At 30.3% G+C, this 15530-nt stretch overlaps 1 long non-coding RNA gene across 1 annotated transcript; it reads left to right on the top strand.

Annotated features, from left to right (window-relative positions):
* Positions 1 to 5: 5 nt before the first annotated feature.
* On the top strand, positions 6 to 14338 carry LOC127717667 (uncharacterized). The gene is made up of 4 exons (XR_007989288.1): positions 6 to 154; positions 2498 to 2567; positions 11839 to 12141; positions 14201 to 14338. It is a non-coding gene; the product is annotated as an uncharacterized LOC127717667 (long non-coding RNA).
* Positions 14339 to 15530: the final 1192 nt, after the last annotated feature.

Raw genomic sequence — 15530 nt, 5'->3', positions numbered from 1 at the left:
CCAAGGATGTATAAGAATTTGAATACGTGATGAGCTGTATGACAAAAACAGGATCTAATAACAGAATTCATCCAAGAGAACTATATGCCTGGTTTCTTTTTTTTTTCTCTATAATTTGATTAATTTATCAACAAATAACATTGTTATGAAGAAGGTAAGTTTTATATACACAATTTTAATGCAAAACTGTCTTTTCAATTTGATAATATACAAGCTTATATAATCGATGACCATAGATGTTTTCAAAACTCATGCAAGTGTTCGTTATACAGTGATGGTCGATCTCGATAGGAGTATCCTATGGCGCTCATATTTACTTATCTCTATTATATCTTATATGTATAGTCCCATTACAGACAATTTCTTTTAATTTTAAATGTTATTCCGAGCTCTGCACTGTTTTTGGCACGTCTTTTAGCACATCATAGCTGGATATCACTTTTACTGCAAATTAATTTACCTCTGAGGCGATCAACCGATGCATCATCTACTGGATAATATCAAAATATACTACTTAAACAAGTTATAAAAATACGTTTTGTTTATAGATTTTTATCAGGAATATCCACATAACCATATAGCAAATCGGCATGACTTTTTGTATTATGTTAACTGTGAAGCAGTTTCGTGAAAAATCTATTTTTGAGAAATAAAAAAAAAAATCATTAATCTCCCATTTGACATTTTCAGTGTTATTTTGGACCGAGGAGATATCATTTTACCAGATTCGATAAGGCAATGAGAAAATTTAGAATTTTTAGGGCATTTTTGTTCAGCTAATAACATCCACCATGTTAACATTTCTACTGTTTCTTGTCAGTGTATGGTATAAAAATTTAACACAGCTGCTGAACTGTAATATTTACAAATCGTGGCAATCGAAAACATGGAATTCAAGACCAGATTGCAGTTAAAAGTAAAATAACAAAAAACTGAACTCCAAGGAAAATTCAAATCGGAAAGTCCCTTATCAAATGGCAAAATCAAAAGGTCAAACACATCAAACGATTGGAAAACAACTGTCATATTCATGACTTGGTACAGACATTTCCTTAAGTATAAAATGGTGGAATAAACCTGTTTTATAGATAGCTGAACCTCTCACCTGTATGAGAGTCGCATACAATTCTATTATATTGACAACAATGTGTGAACAAAACAAACATACATAATAGGTAAAAATGTCACAAATAGGGGTACAGCAGTCATCATTGTGTTATAATCTAAATCACTATAAAAACAAACAAATATGTCAACAAAGAAAAACGAAATGGCATATAGACAAAGCACATCAGCAAAAATGAAAGACAAGAATAGTACAAAAAAATGGACTAAACAGTACTATGAAAGGTTACTAATTTCCAAAGACAAATAAAAGAACAATATAACACGTAATTAAGATGATAAACAACGTCAGTACCTAAAATGCAATCATTCATTCGAATTATCAAAAATTTGTAAAAATTTTAAATCCTATAAATCTGCATTTTTACCAAAAAAAGAGACAAGTTGGCAACTTGACTCCGTAGCTTTTTCCAAGCGTTAAATGTGATCAACAGTAAGTGATTATTTAGTGTACATTTAATACCTTTTGTAAAAATAAATATACCATATGACAAGGTAATAATATTTTAATGGAAAACATTGATCAAAAATCCTGAACTATTTTGGCCATAATGAATGATGATTATGGATGACTGTTTAACTGCTTTGTACAAGACCTACACGCTTAGCCGAATTTTCAACGTGATATTTCACAAGGTAACATTCTGCAGGAAGACATGTTTCCCTACCCGGACACATTGTTCTGACTCCGTTCCGTTGCTCTTACTCCTAAACGCTGCCTGTTTTAATTTGGGCACCACTTACGAATCTTTTGTAGACAAACAGATTGTCGGGCGTAACAAATTGTAAGCATAATATCTTTGATGAGTTTTATTTTCCTAATGATTTTTAAAGTAAATCAAGTTACGTAGTGAAGCACAAACGCACTTAAATATGTATGTATGCCGGTTGCACTCTTTCCTTCAAAAACCGGGTGAACAGTATTTAATAAATTTGGAATACTGAAAAGAAACAATAAGAGGCAACCATTGTAAACTGATGCTAAAATCTCATAAATGATCCTACTATTATTTTGTCATCTGAAAAATACATTTTGAAAAATGTATGTGCGAAAATATAAATTAAGTCTGATTTCATAAACTATGAAACCTATTTATATTAAAGATCTAACATAATTATTTGAATTCATAGGTATTAAATCATATTAATCTTAAACATGTATTAACACGTATTTGCCGAAAGAAAGACCTTCATATAGATTGATTTGTATTCATGTGAAAAATGTCCATGTCATATTTCTGTGTAAAAAAACAAATTAAGTCTAATTTCATAATATGAAACCTATTCATATTAAAGATCTAACTTTAATTATTTTAATTCATAGGTATTAATTTACTGTTAATCATAAACACGCATTAACACGTATTTGCAGAAAGAAAGACCTTCATACAGATTGATTTGTATTCATGTTATTGTACAGTGCATTTTTAAAGTCAGTGAAGGTATGAATTTAAAGTAAGGTAAAGGTAGAACGTCTTTACTAATAGAAGAGGTAGAAAACTAATAATAGTGTTACAGCATTTTCAAGTGAGTGTTATATCAAGTTTCATTATTATTCATTTCAATTGGACGTCGTAGTTTAAGGTGGTACCCAACACCTTGACTAATATTAATTTGGCTCGTTTAATTTTCATAAAATTTTGACAAAATGTTTACTTTGACCCTTTGACAAAAATATAAAAATTTCAAAAAATTTGAACCAACCACTTTATCAGAAAAATTTCTTTGGTTATATAGCAATTTGACAAACACTAATTTTGATCATTGAGAAGCTTAATATTTCCTTAACAATACAACGTAATTAAAACGTTTAGCTGATTTTTACAGAGTTATCTCCCTGTAGTTTTAGGTACCACATTAAATAACGATTGTTAAGAATTAAGACCTGAAGTTACATTGTTCATTCTTTTTATCATTAAAAAAATTAAATGAATGATTCATGACATTTAATTTGAATGAAATTTAATCTGAGCGTCACTGATGAGTCTTATGTAGACGAAACGTGCGTCAGGCGTATTAAATTATAACTCTGGTACCTTTGATAACTATTAATTGTATTGTCATTCATGATTCAGTGACGAATATGATATTGGTAACCATTGTAAATATTTGTTGTAGTGAGGGAGATTTTATTAAAAACACCGCATTATCATAAAACCTTAATTTGACTTTTAATAACCGTTTTTTTTTTTTCTTTTTTTTTCTGAATAATATCAACATTTATAATTGACTATTCATGAATAATGGTTATGCAATACTTACAACTTTGTATAACGGCAATAATAAAATGTCAGAACCATAAGCCACATGTATACAGTTCTGGTTGCGGTAAACTTTTATTTTTCCGCTATATATCGTTCTCATTACATCAAACAACATTTCGCATTATACCAAACGCCTTTCACCATTATCTCATATATTTTGTGAATGAAACTTTAATATAATTTATATACGATGTAGTAAAATTAGAACCAATAATGTTGTTATGGGGAATTTAACAGCATGTAACTTGTTTAAGGGTTGTAAGTGATCACTTAACTAAACTGACATCCATGAGAAGATAATATATGCAGTAATATACAGCCTTAGCAGACTTCGGTATCAAATAATAACATTTTGTTATTATAAAACTAATGGTAAGGGATACATTCGTCGGTGAATATTTGATACGAAGATGTGGTACAATTACCAAGGAGACAACTCATCAGAAATCAAATGAAATAGAAGTTAACTACTAGGGGTCACCGTACGCCTTCAACAATGAGCAAAACCCAAACATCATAGTAAGCTATAAAAGATAAAGAAATAATAAATGTAAAACAGTTCAAACTAGAAAACTAACGGCCTGATTAATGTAGAAAACGATAAACTAAAAACAAATATGATATACAGTAACAAACGACAATAATTGAGTTACAGGCTCCTGACTTGGAATAGGCACATATCCTCTTGGACTCTGTATAGTTTTGGAAAATCCATTAAACACTTCAGTTCAAAACTAAAAGACTTTACCTCATTCGAAAGGGTTTCAGCTGCTACCCAGTTAACATATTAAACACTTCTTATCAAATTGCCAGAAAATATAAAGTAAATCAAGAGAATTATTTAAAGGTAGGAAAACAATACTGAAAGACTTCTTAAATTTGATGATACATGAATAAATGAAACTAACCTGATAGAATTTATACTTATATATAAGGAAAACGGGGAAGAGTCACAAATGAAAAGACTTAAACTCTGGTAGTAGTAAAATCTACAGAATTACATTTCCTTTTTTATTGTAAAAAACATCAAGAATCTTATATCTGTTCTATAAATAGTAAAATAAATAAAACCATTCATTTTCTCTGAATTAATTGAAACATTATAATACATGGGTATGGGTTTACTACATGGTCTGTGTTTTGTTTCATTTCAATGATTGTTAATTGCAATTAAAACTTTCCCTGATTAATAAATTGTTTAGCTGAAATTTGGTCCATGAAGATGTCAACATTCTACATATACAGCAATACACAAGAGACTTACACTATTGGCTTAATTTTACCTTTCACCTTTCCTATCAGTTGTCTACTATATTGACATAATATAACACTGTAAAAATTATCCAAGGAAAGTAGATTGTTGATCTGAAAAATACTGCATTTATTTACTGATAAAAGTTAAATATTAACTTAAGAAGAAAAGAAATAAAAACTTTTAAAAATTTCACTTAATTTTTATAGAAAATCTTGTAAGAAAAGAAAGAAAACACACAATCATTTTTTTAAATTTAATTCAACAAATGATTTTTTTATATTTTCATTTTTTATTGTGACTATTTCCTGTTCCCCTTTTCTGTCAGTCAGTGGGAAAGCCAGTGACATTGAAGAGTTCTTTCCGGTGGTCACGCGGGAAAGGGGACATAATCTAAAAATTTCGAGGTGGCGCTGTAATCAGCGTGTAAACAAAAACGTAGCATATGATTCGGACAATAAATTTATCAAACCGACTTATCATCCAACAGTGTTTGCGGTTTAATCTTCTTCAGAATAGATTTTGTCACACAACTGCCAAAATTATATTAAAATAAGTGCTTCATTATTGAAATATGATAAATCAAAAGACTGTACCTCCGTTGGTTTCCAAAAAAACGCGGGTAATACCCCCGTCTGAAAATAACTGACACAATTGCATCCTAAAGCTTTTTATTGGTTGAGATATAAATAAATGTGACCCAGAAACACATGGACACATGACTATGTAAAGAATTCCCCGTCACTTCGAGTCTTGTTTACATAATAAATAGCTCAACCGGAGGTCATAATTCAACATTTTTCTAACGTTTTTGGCGTTATTTCATTGCAAAATGGAGCAAATGATGTCAATTTTACCAGTTTTTAACCACGAAATTGATTCAGACAATGAAGTGTGATGATGTTTCCTGGATTTTTAATATGTTTTACATAAAAATGTTGATAGGTTGAAGGCTTTATATACTCCGTCATTTGTTGATTTTTGTTCATGTTGCTCAGACTCCTTGTTTCAATAATTTTCTGCATTTATTTAATTATGCTGCAGTGTATAACAGATTTATGTAGTACATTGAAACTGGTTTATTCTATGAATGAATTTGTCCATATAGATGACTTCAGTTGTCAGGAACCCCATCCCCCTTTTCCCCACTTTCAAGAAATTTCAGTTGGGCAAAAAATATTGTCTGAATGAAAAGCTTGTTTAAATGCAAAGTGTAAACACTCAGCTAATGTCTGTTTTAATCCATTTTTTTTAAGTCTAATGATTACAGTCATTCTTTGTTTCTGTAAATATTTACCTGAAATGTGTCAACTTGTCAATTTTAAAAATATTAAAAGTATCAATCAACAAATATTGCCTGCCTGCCACTGTGACATGAAAATCTGATGAGTCAATAATTTTCCCTTGATTTGTAGTCTTTGTTCTTATTGTATAAATAAAACTACTATGCAAGTGGGAAGTTAACACACAAACATTTGTATTTTGCCTGTCCTTATCAAGGAACCTGTTGTACACTAACCATTCATGTTTAAGTGTGTCTGGGCCCTGGTAACAAATATTTGTCATTGTGTTTTCAAAGTGTGTGCATGTTCTAAAGAATTGTTTTGAAAAAGTTTAGTGGCCATTCATCAAATTTGTTTTTCTTCCATATATATATAGTAGCTTTATTTATTTCATCATTAGTTCTGGATTTAGAATTTTTATCACATGCTGTTTTATAAGGTCCTTTATACTTGACAAATTGATTTGCAAATTGTTGAAGGCTAAAACTGTTACCTATAATTATCATCCTCTATCAATTGTCAATCATGTCAATATGGGTTTCTTTTAAAAACAACTTTTCCCAAGGAAAAACTAAAGTTGAAAAAAAAAGTTCAACCCAGATATGCTGCTGCTGAAGAAATTAACATTAACAATGGTATTTTTCAAATATAGCATTCATTAATTACACTATTCCTTCATTGAAAATGAAAAAATAATATTTTAAATTGAATGCATCCAAGGGCTTTCCTGGAATAACCTTCAACAGGTATGCTCAATGCTTAGTACATACAAGTCTTAATACAAGTGAGAGCTATATGACCATTAAGAGCATTACAAAAAGCTATATCGCTTCTGAGGTCTACTTTGAAGATGGCATATGAATGTCTCACTCTGATTTTGGTGATCCTATTTTGTTGCGTTGATATTAATTTTTCGACCCACAACTTTTATTTCACACTAATCTTTTTCGAGGTCTATCATGATGGAAATTTTAGGTACTGTAAATTCAGAAAGGATAGCAAAGTTTTTATTACTGCAATAATGTGAGTGGGTGAGTATCTAAATAATAAATTGCATTCTGATACCTTTTAATCTGATTAAAATGCAAATCCTGTGTCCAAGCTTATTACAAGAAAACAAAGCTTGGACACAGGATCTATACTTAAATCAGATACATATATACCATTCCTATATCTGTGTGCTGATTTTTCTACAAAAGCAATACTTTTTACACATTTTATTCCATTCTTCAAATTTGCACAAAATAAAGCACACAATAATTTGCAAAATCATGTGATTACATATAGGAAAAGGGCACCTAGGCACCTAGGCATCTCATTCTAAATACTACACATGGAACAGGATCTGCTTACTCTTCCAGAGCACCTGAGATCATCTGTATTTTGTGGGTTCAAGTTGCTCAGTTTTCATTTTTCTAATTTGTATATTAGTTTAAACTTTTCATCAAATAGTCTGAAAACAGAGATATGTATCTGCTGAAAATGATTTATTAAGGTGCAGGGGTCACCACACTTCAAAATCTCCCTGAAAGCATATAACAGTGAAAAATCAGTCATGAGAGGCCACTAGAGAGACATCAAGGATACCTCTGGGAGAAGTGAACGATTCTAAAACCACTCCGTTTAAGTCCTTCACACCTAATAAATCATTAAAGTAGACCTTTTACATCTTTGATATTTTTTTATGTCTCAAATACTACAGTACATACATGTATATGGCTAATGTGCTTGCTTTGCATCTATGAATGTTTTATTGTATTGCAGCAGCAGCATTGTCTCATGTACATCTACCCCATGTCATCAATATTAAATGATTATGGTGTTTCACTTTGTATATATAAAAATATAAAAATGTTAAGAAAAAAAAAGTTTATTAAAAGATAAATAAATACAAATGCATAAAAATAATATCAAAATGAAACATATGTAAATAATATCTTAAATAATTATAAGTAAATAAGCTTCAATCAAATACAAATTTTAATACAACTTAAATACTTTGAAAGTAAAAAAAAAACACATAACAATAAAGTTTAAAATTTAAGAAGCATAATTATTGTTAAAAAGTCCAAGTTAAAGTAATAACAAGTCAAATAGTCCTCTGTTCCATAAATCCTCAAAATGGAAATGTTTCCTGCTCTTCTTTATTCCTTATTTCTATTGTTACATGTACATGTATCTGTAAATATATAATTTATGCATATGATATTAAATGAAAATAATTTCCCAACTTCTCTAGAGTTGTCATATGAAATTATAGTTTACATTTTAATTGTCTACTGATTCTGATGTGGTCCAAGTTTTAATTTAAATTGAATGTTTCTAATTTCACTAATGTAAAACTAATCAGATGTGAAATAATTGCCAATGAGACAACTATCCCCAAAAAATCAAATAGAGTGGATATAAGCAATTTTATGCTACACTAAAGCCTTCAATCATGAGAAAATCCCATAATGTATTTACTTAAGTTTGTTTTTAGATATTTGTTATTATTTTTTTGAAATTGAAATTATTCTTATTTTAATCTTAAATAATCAAAAGTATGTATATAAGCTTCAATAAAAATAAACAAAAAAATTTAGAATTTTGGTGTAAATAAATAATTTATTTTAATGACTTTATATGATATGTCTGATAAGAAAAGGTCATAATCATATACAGCAACATATGTTCAAAGAAATTTTTCTATTTATTTATTCATTTACTTCAGTATCTTAACATGTTAAAGTTAAATTCATCACTATAATAACATATCAATCTTTTTAATAGATATTAATATATATTTTATGATATTGAATGTAAGTAAACGTTATAATTACAAACAAAATATCAGTATGAGAGCAAAAATATAAAGTAAATGCACAAGCAAGTCTGCATTCAGGTTGAGAATTCAAACTCTCCTTGTGAAAGTTATCTGAACTAGGATTGCTGTAATCAAAGGTCTGTGGTTATCTATGAAGGACGGACAGACAGACGGACGGATGGACAACGGTATACCATAATACCTCTCACAAACGGGCGTATAAAAAGGAGGGTTCTTTTTCCAAATTGTCTTTGCCTAATGAATATTCTATTAGGAATTTCTTTTAAATATTTAGGAAATTTCCTTTTATCATTAAATGACATTTTATCATTATAAATGTGAAAATTACTAAGAATATTCATTTCTAATGAAAATTAATCTTCAAAATGACAACAGATTATGGGTCTATTCTAAATTTAAAAAAAATGGAAAATTAATAAAAAAGAAATCATAGCTTCATATTACATTCTTTAACTGTATCTGAACATGATTAATGAAAAAAAACACTGACTAGATTGTCAAAATCTTATGAAGAATATTTATTTTTATATTTCAAGTAAAGACAGAAAATGTCGAAATGTTGACTTTCTTATCAGATAACCTATGTGTAACATCTGTGGTCAGTTTATTGGGAAGAGTGATATATAAATTACAAGGACTTCAAACTGTGAAGTTAATCAGTTGTGAAATTTGAGATTCCCTCAAATCTGAGGGCATTCTTCGGGCTGTACTATAAAGTATATGAGCAATCAGGCATCCACCCCCAATAAAACCTGGCCACAACACCTTGCCAATACTGTGGCGTTAAAAATCAACAATCAATAACATATAATTTGTGTGTTTTTTTAGCATGGAAGGAGGGGCAGAACTGATACTTTCCTCCTGATTCATATTTCATATACCTGAAATCTGTTCAAAGTATTTTTCATGACCATATATGCATTATTTAACAAAAACATGGTACTGTTGTTCACATAAACAAGGGTCTGGATGGGGTGTCCTCCATTTCTATATTATTAAATCTTTAAGGTCATTTGTCTCTATTCTTTATACGTTTTGCCCAACATTCTCTTTTCTCAATAAATTACCACAACATTATTCTCTATTCCTTATATTTATAGTCAATTTTTCTCCATTCTTTATACTTTTAGCCATAGTCTCTATTCTGTTGTTATTTTTTTTTTGTCACACACTCATTGAACTAACCTTTTTACTATTCGAGAGAATCAAACAAATGGTCACAAATGTTTTACACAACCATAATAATTAAACTAAAATATAAATGTTATCATTGACAGGCCAAAATTAAAGTTTTATTTAAAATTGAAGTCTCACGCTGGGAAAGGGGCGTTTATTTACATGTGGTCTGAGGAAATTTCAGCATCGAAAAAGGGGCAAATATATAGCCATAATTTGGCATAAACCGATCTGATCAATAAAATTTTGTTATGGATATTGTTCATATCTTTCTACTAACCATTAAAAGAATATTACTAGGATTTTGTGAGCACAGAAACCTACTATTCATGTGGATCTGTTGAAAAATGGCGTCGATTTATGTGCTTCCCTTTCGCAGCCTCAATTGCAATTTGACACGGAGTGATGGGTAGTTATGCAAATATTTTGGGACTCCCATCATCAAAGATACTATTTTTGGTCATTTTATATTTAAATAGCCATTAGGATGCAAATGTGTCAGTTATTTTCAGAAGGGGAAAACACCCGCCATATTTTTATCTTCCAAAACAACAACGTCACTTGCCATTTTCAGATGTTTGTTTCTTGTAAAATAAAACCTCCTAAGAAGAAAAAATAGCATGGTCACCTGTTAAACTTACCTATATAACTAATTGATGATGAAATGATGCAAGTTTAAATGTCTTTAATAATAAATTTCTTGAAAAATCAAACGTACACGATGTAAAAAAATTACCGAGATACTGTCGCCGTCTATGTAAAAATCGCGATTTTCGCCCTTGAATTCTTGTCCGTTACGTCATATGGAAGGAGGCGCAGAACTGACGTGTGGCTTTCCCACTGAGTAGTTTTCCTGGAATCAAATATTAACCCAACATTTCGAAGTTTACGATCTAGACACTATTATTTTTTAATATTGACATATCTAGCTATTTCAAAATTGTTCAACAAGATGTTCATGTATATACATTTTGTACATATCATTTATATTTAGTAATTATTAATAATTGCACAAATTCTCAATTTCTGTCAAAACACACACAAAATTTACCTTGGATACAATATTACTTGAAACTATTTAAGTTTGCCACAAAAATGCAATAACCAGTTCCCTTGACTGGTGATTTAATTTTTAGTAATACCTTTTGTATTGATCAAACCACAGGTGGTATGATAAAGGACAAAAAGGCCATAATCACAGGTATTACTGTAACATATGTGAATATATACCAACTTTGTTTTAAAGACAACTGGATATTGGCTGTAAAAATCGGATCTTGTATTGCTTATGTGCTTATATAAAAAATAAGTAGATGTGGTATGACTGCCAATGAGAGAACTATCAATCAGACTTCAAATGAAGTGGATATAAGTAATTAAAGCTTACCGTACGGTCATTAATAATGAGAAAACCCCATACCGTATTGTATGCTATAAACACCACGACATGAAAAATGTGAAACTATTAAAACGAGAAAATTAAGACATAATGTATATAGGCTGGAGAATGAATACTCCCCGAGGCCATCACCAGCCTAGAAGTTAGCACTTCTGTGTTGACACGAATTATCATTGATATGGTCATAATTATTAATTATCTGCGTACAGAACTTTGAATTTTTCGAAATACTAAGGATTGTCTACCCAAGGAAAAGATGAGCTTAGCTGTATTTTGCAAAACCTTTCGTAATTGTTGGCTCTCTATGCTCTCCAACTTTGAAATTTATTTGGCCTTTTTAAATTTTTTTATTAGAGCGTCACTGATGAGTTTTTGGTAGACGAAAAGCGCGCCTGGTGAACCAAATGTTAAGCCTGGTATAATTGATGAGTTTAAATATTACACAATAAAAACTACGTTGTTTTCACAAATAGCTTTATGACAAACTTTTTAAATTGATAATTTGGTTCCAGCTTCCACTCCTACAATAATTGTAGATAAAGACGAGTTTAATCTAAATTATGGATCAAAACTTGTAATTGACACAACAATATCGACAAGCTCAACAGTTCATAAAGTTTACTGGATACGGAACTCAAGTGGAGTCATAACAACATTGGATCATGGTTTGTCTGGGACAGATGGTATAACTGTTGATAACCCCGCGTTGACTCTTTCAAAGGTTACGGACATTGATAATGGATTATACACATGTATTGCGGAAAATGACGAAGGAATTGGGTTCAGCAAGATTATCAACGTGACTGTAAATGGTGGTACGTTTTTGTGTTCTTGTATTTCAGAGGTGAATCAAGTGAAATGTGAATGTAGGTAAACCTTTTCCGAAGCAAATTTTAAAGTTATCATTTTATACTGAATGATGTTTTACATAAATAGGTAGTAAGGTGTTCAGCAAAAAAGAAACTATCTCATTTGACGAGGTACAATAGCACAACTATGAAAAAATTTCTCTATTATGTAATTTGTTTTCATGTTTTTAACTGCTTTTAAGAATATGTTGGATTGAAAACGTATGGGCACAACACAATAAGATGTATCCATTTTATTCAAATAGGTGCATGTTACGAGGTAATTATGATGTCATAACTTTCTTAATCTTGTCATTTGCATTTTTACGGAACATTGATTATTTTTGCGTCGATTTTTGTTCGCAGTTTTGGATTTGATTGGGGCAGCACAATTTTCATTATTCGTGATTTTTGGCCTTGAACACTGCACTAAAATGAATTTACAATGAAACGTTAGCATATGGTGATTATCATTGTAAAATGTCTACCACGGAAAAAGCGATAATTAGACAAACACCAAAAAAAATCCGATATATAGTATTTCGTCATATTATGCATATCCCTACATCATTACTAAACAACAAGGTTCACTTTTATCAGATGTTTAATGAAATATAGCATTAAATTTTGATTTTATCATAAAGTACTAAAAAAGTCCCAATTTTGTTTTCCAATGGATTTATTTCAAACGCCTCATTGCAAGATAACACAAAGTTTGTCATAAGAGTATATCATGTCCCTTAAAGTCAGCACATTATGAAGATATTGTTAAAAAATGTTTTTGTACATTTTTCGGGCCGAAAAGCTTTCTGAAAATCTTTGCCGCCACCTGCAAGGTTGATATTAAATCTTTCTTCACATTTTCTGGTAAGAGGCTTCCGGCATCAATCAATTATGCTAAAACTGCTCTACATTATGAAAAATATTGACCGAAACTGACGCTGCAACACTAATAATGCTCTATGACTACATTAACTTATTTGAAATAAAGATAAAAACACAAAACAATTGATGAATATCATCATTTATTTGAAATCAAATCCTTATTCTTTGACCTAAACAATATAGTTTGTCTGCAAATTTCATACTATAAATTAGATAGTAAGGACGTCAATAACACAAATTTGAGAACAACTTCGATAACATTTGTGTTTTCAATCATCAAAGGTCATATTGTTTTATTTAGATCATAAACCTGTTCCCAAACGTTGTTACTACTATAAAGTTGAGTCATTATTTTTATCCGAATTTCTGAAATCTGATGTCTGTCTCCTATCTCGCTTTAGATTTTTTTCCAGTAAACGCAACATTTGAGACGTTTGAGACAAAATATAGTTTTAAGAACATAAAAATAAACGAAACTCGGTCTGAATAGAAATGTTTGCTTATAAGATAGCTCAAAACATAGACAATCTGCAGGTATAAGCGGGTCAAAAGTTTTAAGTATTGTTAATATCCATTGAACCTGCTTAAAAAAACAAAATTCTAAAATTTTCTTTTAGAGCACTTTAAACTTATAGTCGTATACATTAAAATACAACAACAAAATTATCACATAAATTCATTTATTTAATCTTTTCAGTGGATTTCATAGTAGGGTTTGTGTTGCTCATTCTTTTTAAATAGTTTTCTTTGTAATGTTTTGTTACTGTTGTTTGTAATTTTGTCCTTATTCGGATTTTTCTATGGCGTTGCCAGTTGTATTCCAATTATGAGTTTGAATGCTCCTTTGGTATTTTCCACTTTTTTAGATAAATTCCGATGTTGCCTTAGTACAGTTCCAATATTCCTTTAGTACGTTTTCCATTTATATCTGTATTTAGACGGAATGGGATAATGCAAGGAATTATATTATAATTATTATTGCTATTATTATCATTTTTATCATTATCAGTATTATTATTATTATTATTAATATTAATACTTTTTTTAATTATTATTATTATTATTATTATTATTATCATTTTTATTATTATTATAATTATTATTATTATTATTATTATTATTATTATTATTATTATTGTAGGAGCTCCATATGTCGAAGTGGTCAAAACAAGTTACTCGGTGTTGTATGGAGATCATGTAGCGCTGAAATGCCAAATCTCATCTGTTCTTCGATTGATTTTTGTGGCATGGCAAAAGGAAAACAATGGCGTTCTAACAGCTTTGAATTCTGGGGCAGTAGGAACAAAAGGAATACGTAAATCTGACCCGTCACTAATTATTCCTACTACAAGTTTCTATGACTCGGGTAACTACACCTGCTTTGGATGTAATAGTGCAGGTATAGGAAAGAGCAATCCCATTTCCTTAAGGATTTATGGTGGCAAGTACATTTTAAAAATTTACAGTAACTCACCGTTTGATGCTTTTGTAAGTGAAAAGGACATATATTGCTGTTGTAACCAAGGATACACTGTAACATATAATATTTCTAAAGTTCGTGAATTTCCAAAGGGTTTGACTAATAATGTTTGATTTATTATCAAAATCCTTCAATTCTAGGTCCTCAATTTCTTTTCAACTATGTGTAACTTCATCTTTGACGGTAATGTGTTTACAATCGTTGGGTCGTTATGATGATGCTTGACAATAAGTCGCTATTGACACATTTCAACCAAGTTTCTGAGGTGTTTTTGTTCCTTTAACCTTCCCTCGATTCGTTGTGCTGCACATAGACTAGTCTGGATCGAAAAGACACTTTACCAACAATAATTATTACTATAAGAATAAGAAGGTGATAGAGTTGCCAACTAAAAAAATCTTCACCACAGACCAAATGACGTAGTAAGGCATGAAAGTCTGATTGTTGCTATTAATTCGAAATACGTTTTTCTCAAATTGCAAGAGTTTTAGATAACTTAAATATCTATACGGTAAAACATGTAGAATACTATAAGCGCTAACTACTGATGGTATATTGAATTGGTATCGAGAACTTATCTACCATATGCATGGATATCGACTAATTGAAGCTGTAAGTCAAGGTAAAACAAAACAAGTTTGTTCCGTTTACACTCTGATTAATATTTGACGAAATTGATCACGGGGTAAGTTCATCAAAGATACAAGGGTAATGATTTCTTACGCTGGACGCACGTCTCGTCTGAATAAAACTTACCAGTACCGATCGAATAACAAAGTTGGAAAGCCCAATCAAATACGTAGTTGGAAAGGAAACGCAAAATATTATGCGATATACGGTCTTTGTACGGAGGTAGAAGAACCATAGCGCTTCGCTAAATGCATAGCCAAAATGTTCTTTATAAAAAATGTACAGAAATCACCATATCAACTATATTTAATGTCAACGCAATGTATATGAGTAGTTTTGTATAGTTACACAGACTTTAATG

The sequence above is a fragment of the Mytilus californianus genome, unplaced genomic scaffold (genome assembly GCF_021869535.1).
Source record: "Mytilus californianus isolate M0D057914Y unplaced genomic scaffold, xbMytCali1.0.p SCAF_10, whole genome shotgun sequence".
Lineage (NCBI taxonomy): Eukaryota > Metazoa > Mollusca > Bivalvia > Mytilida > Mytilidae > Mytilus > Mytilus californianus.
This window is presented reverse-complemented; position numbering and strand designations above follow the sequence as displayed.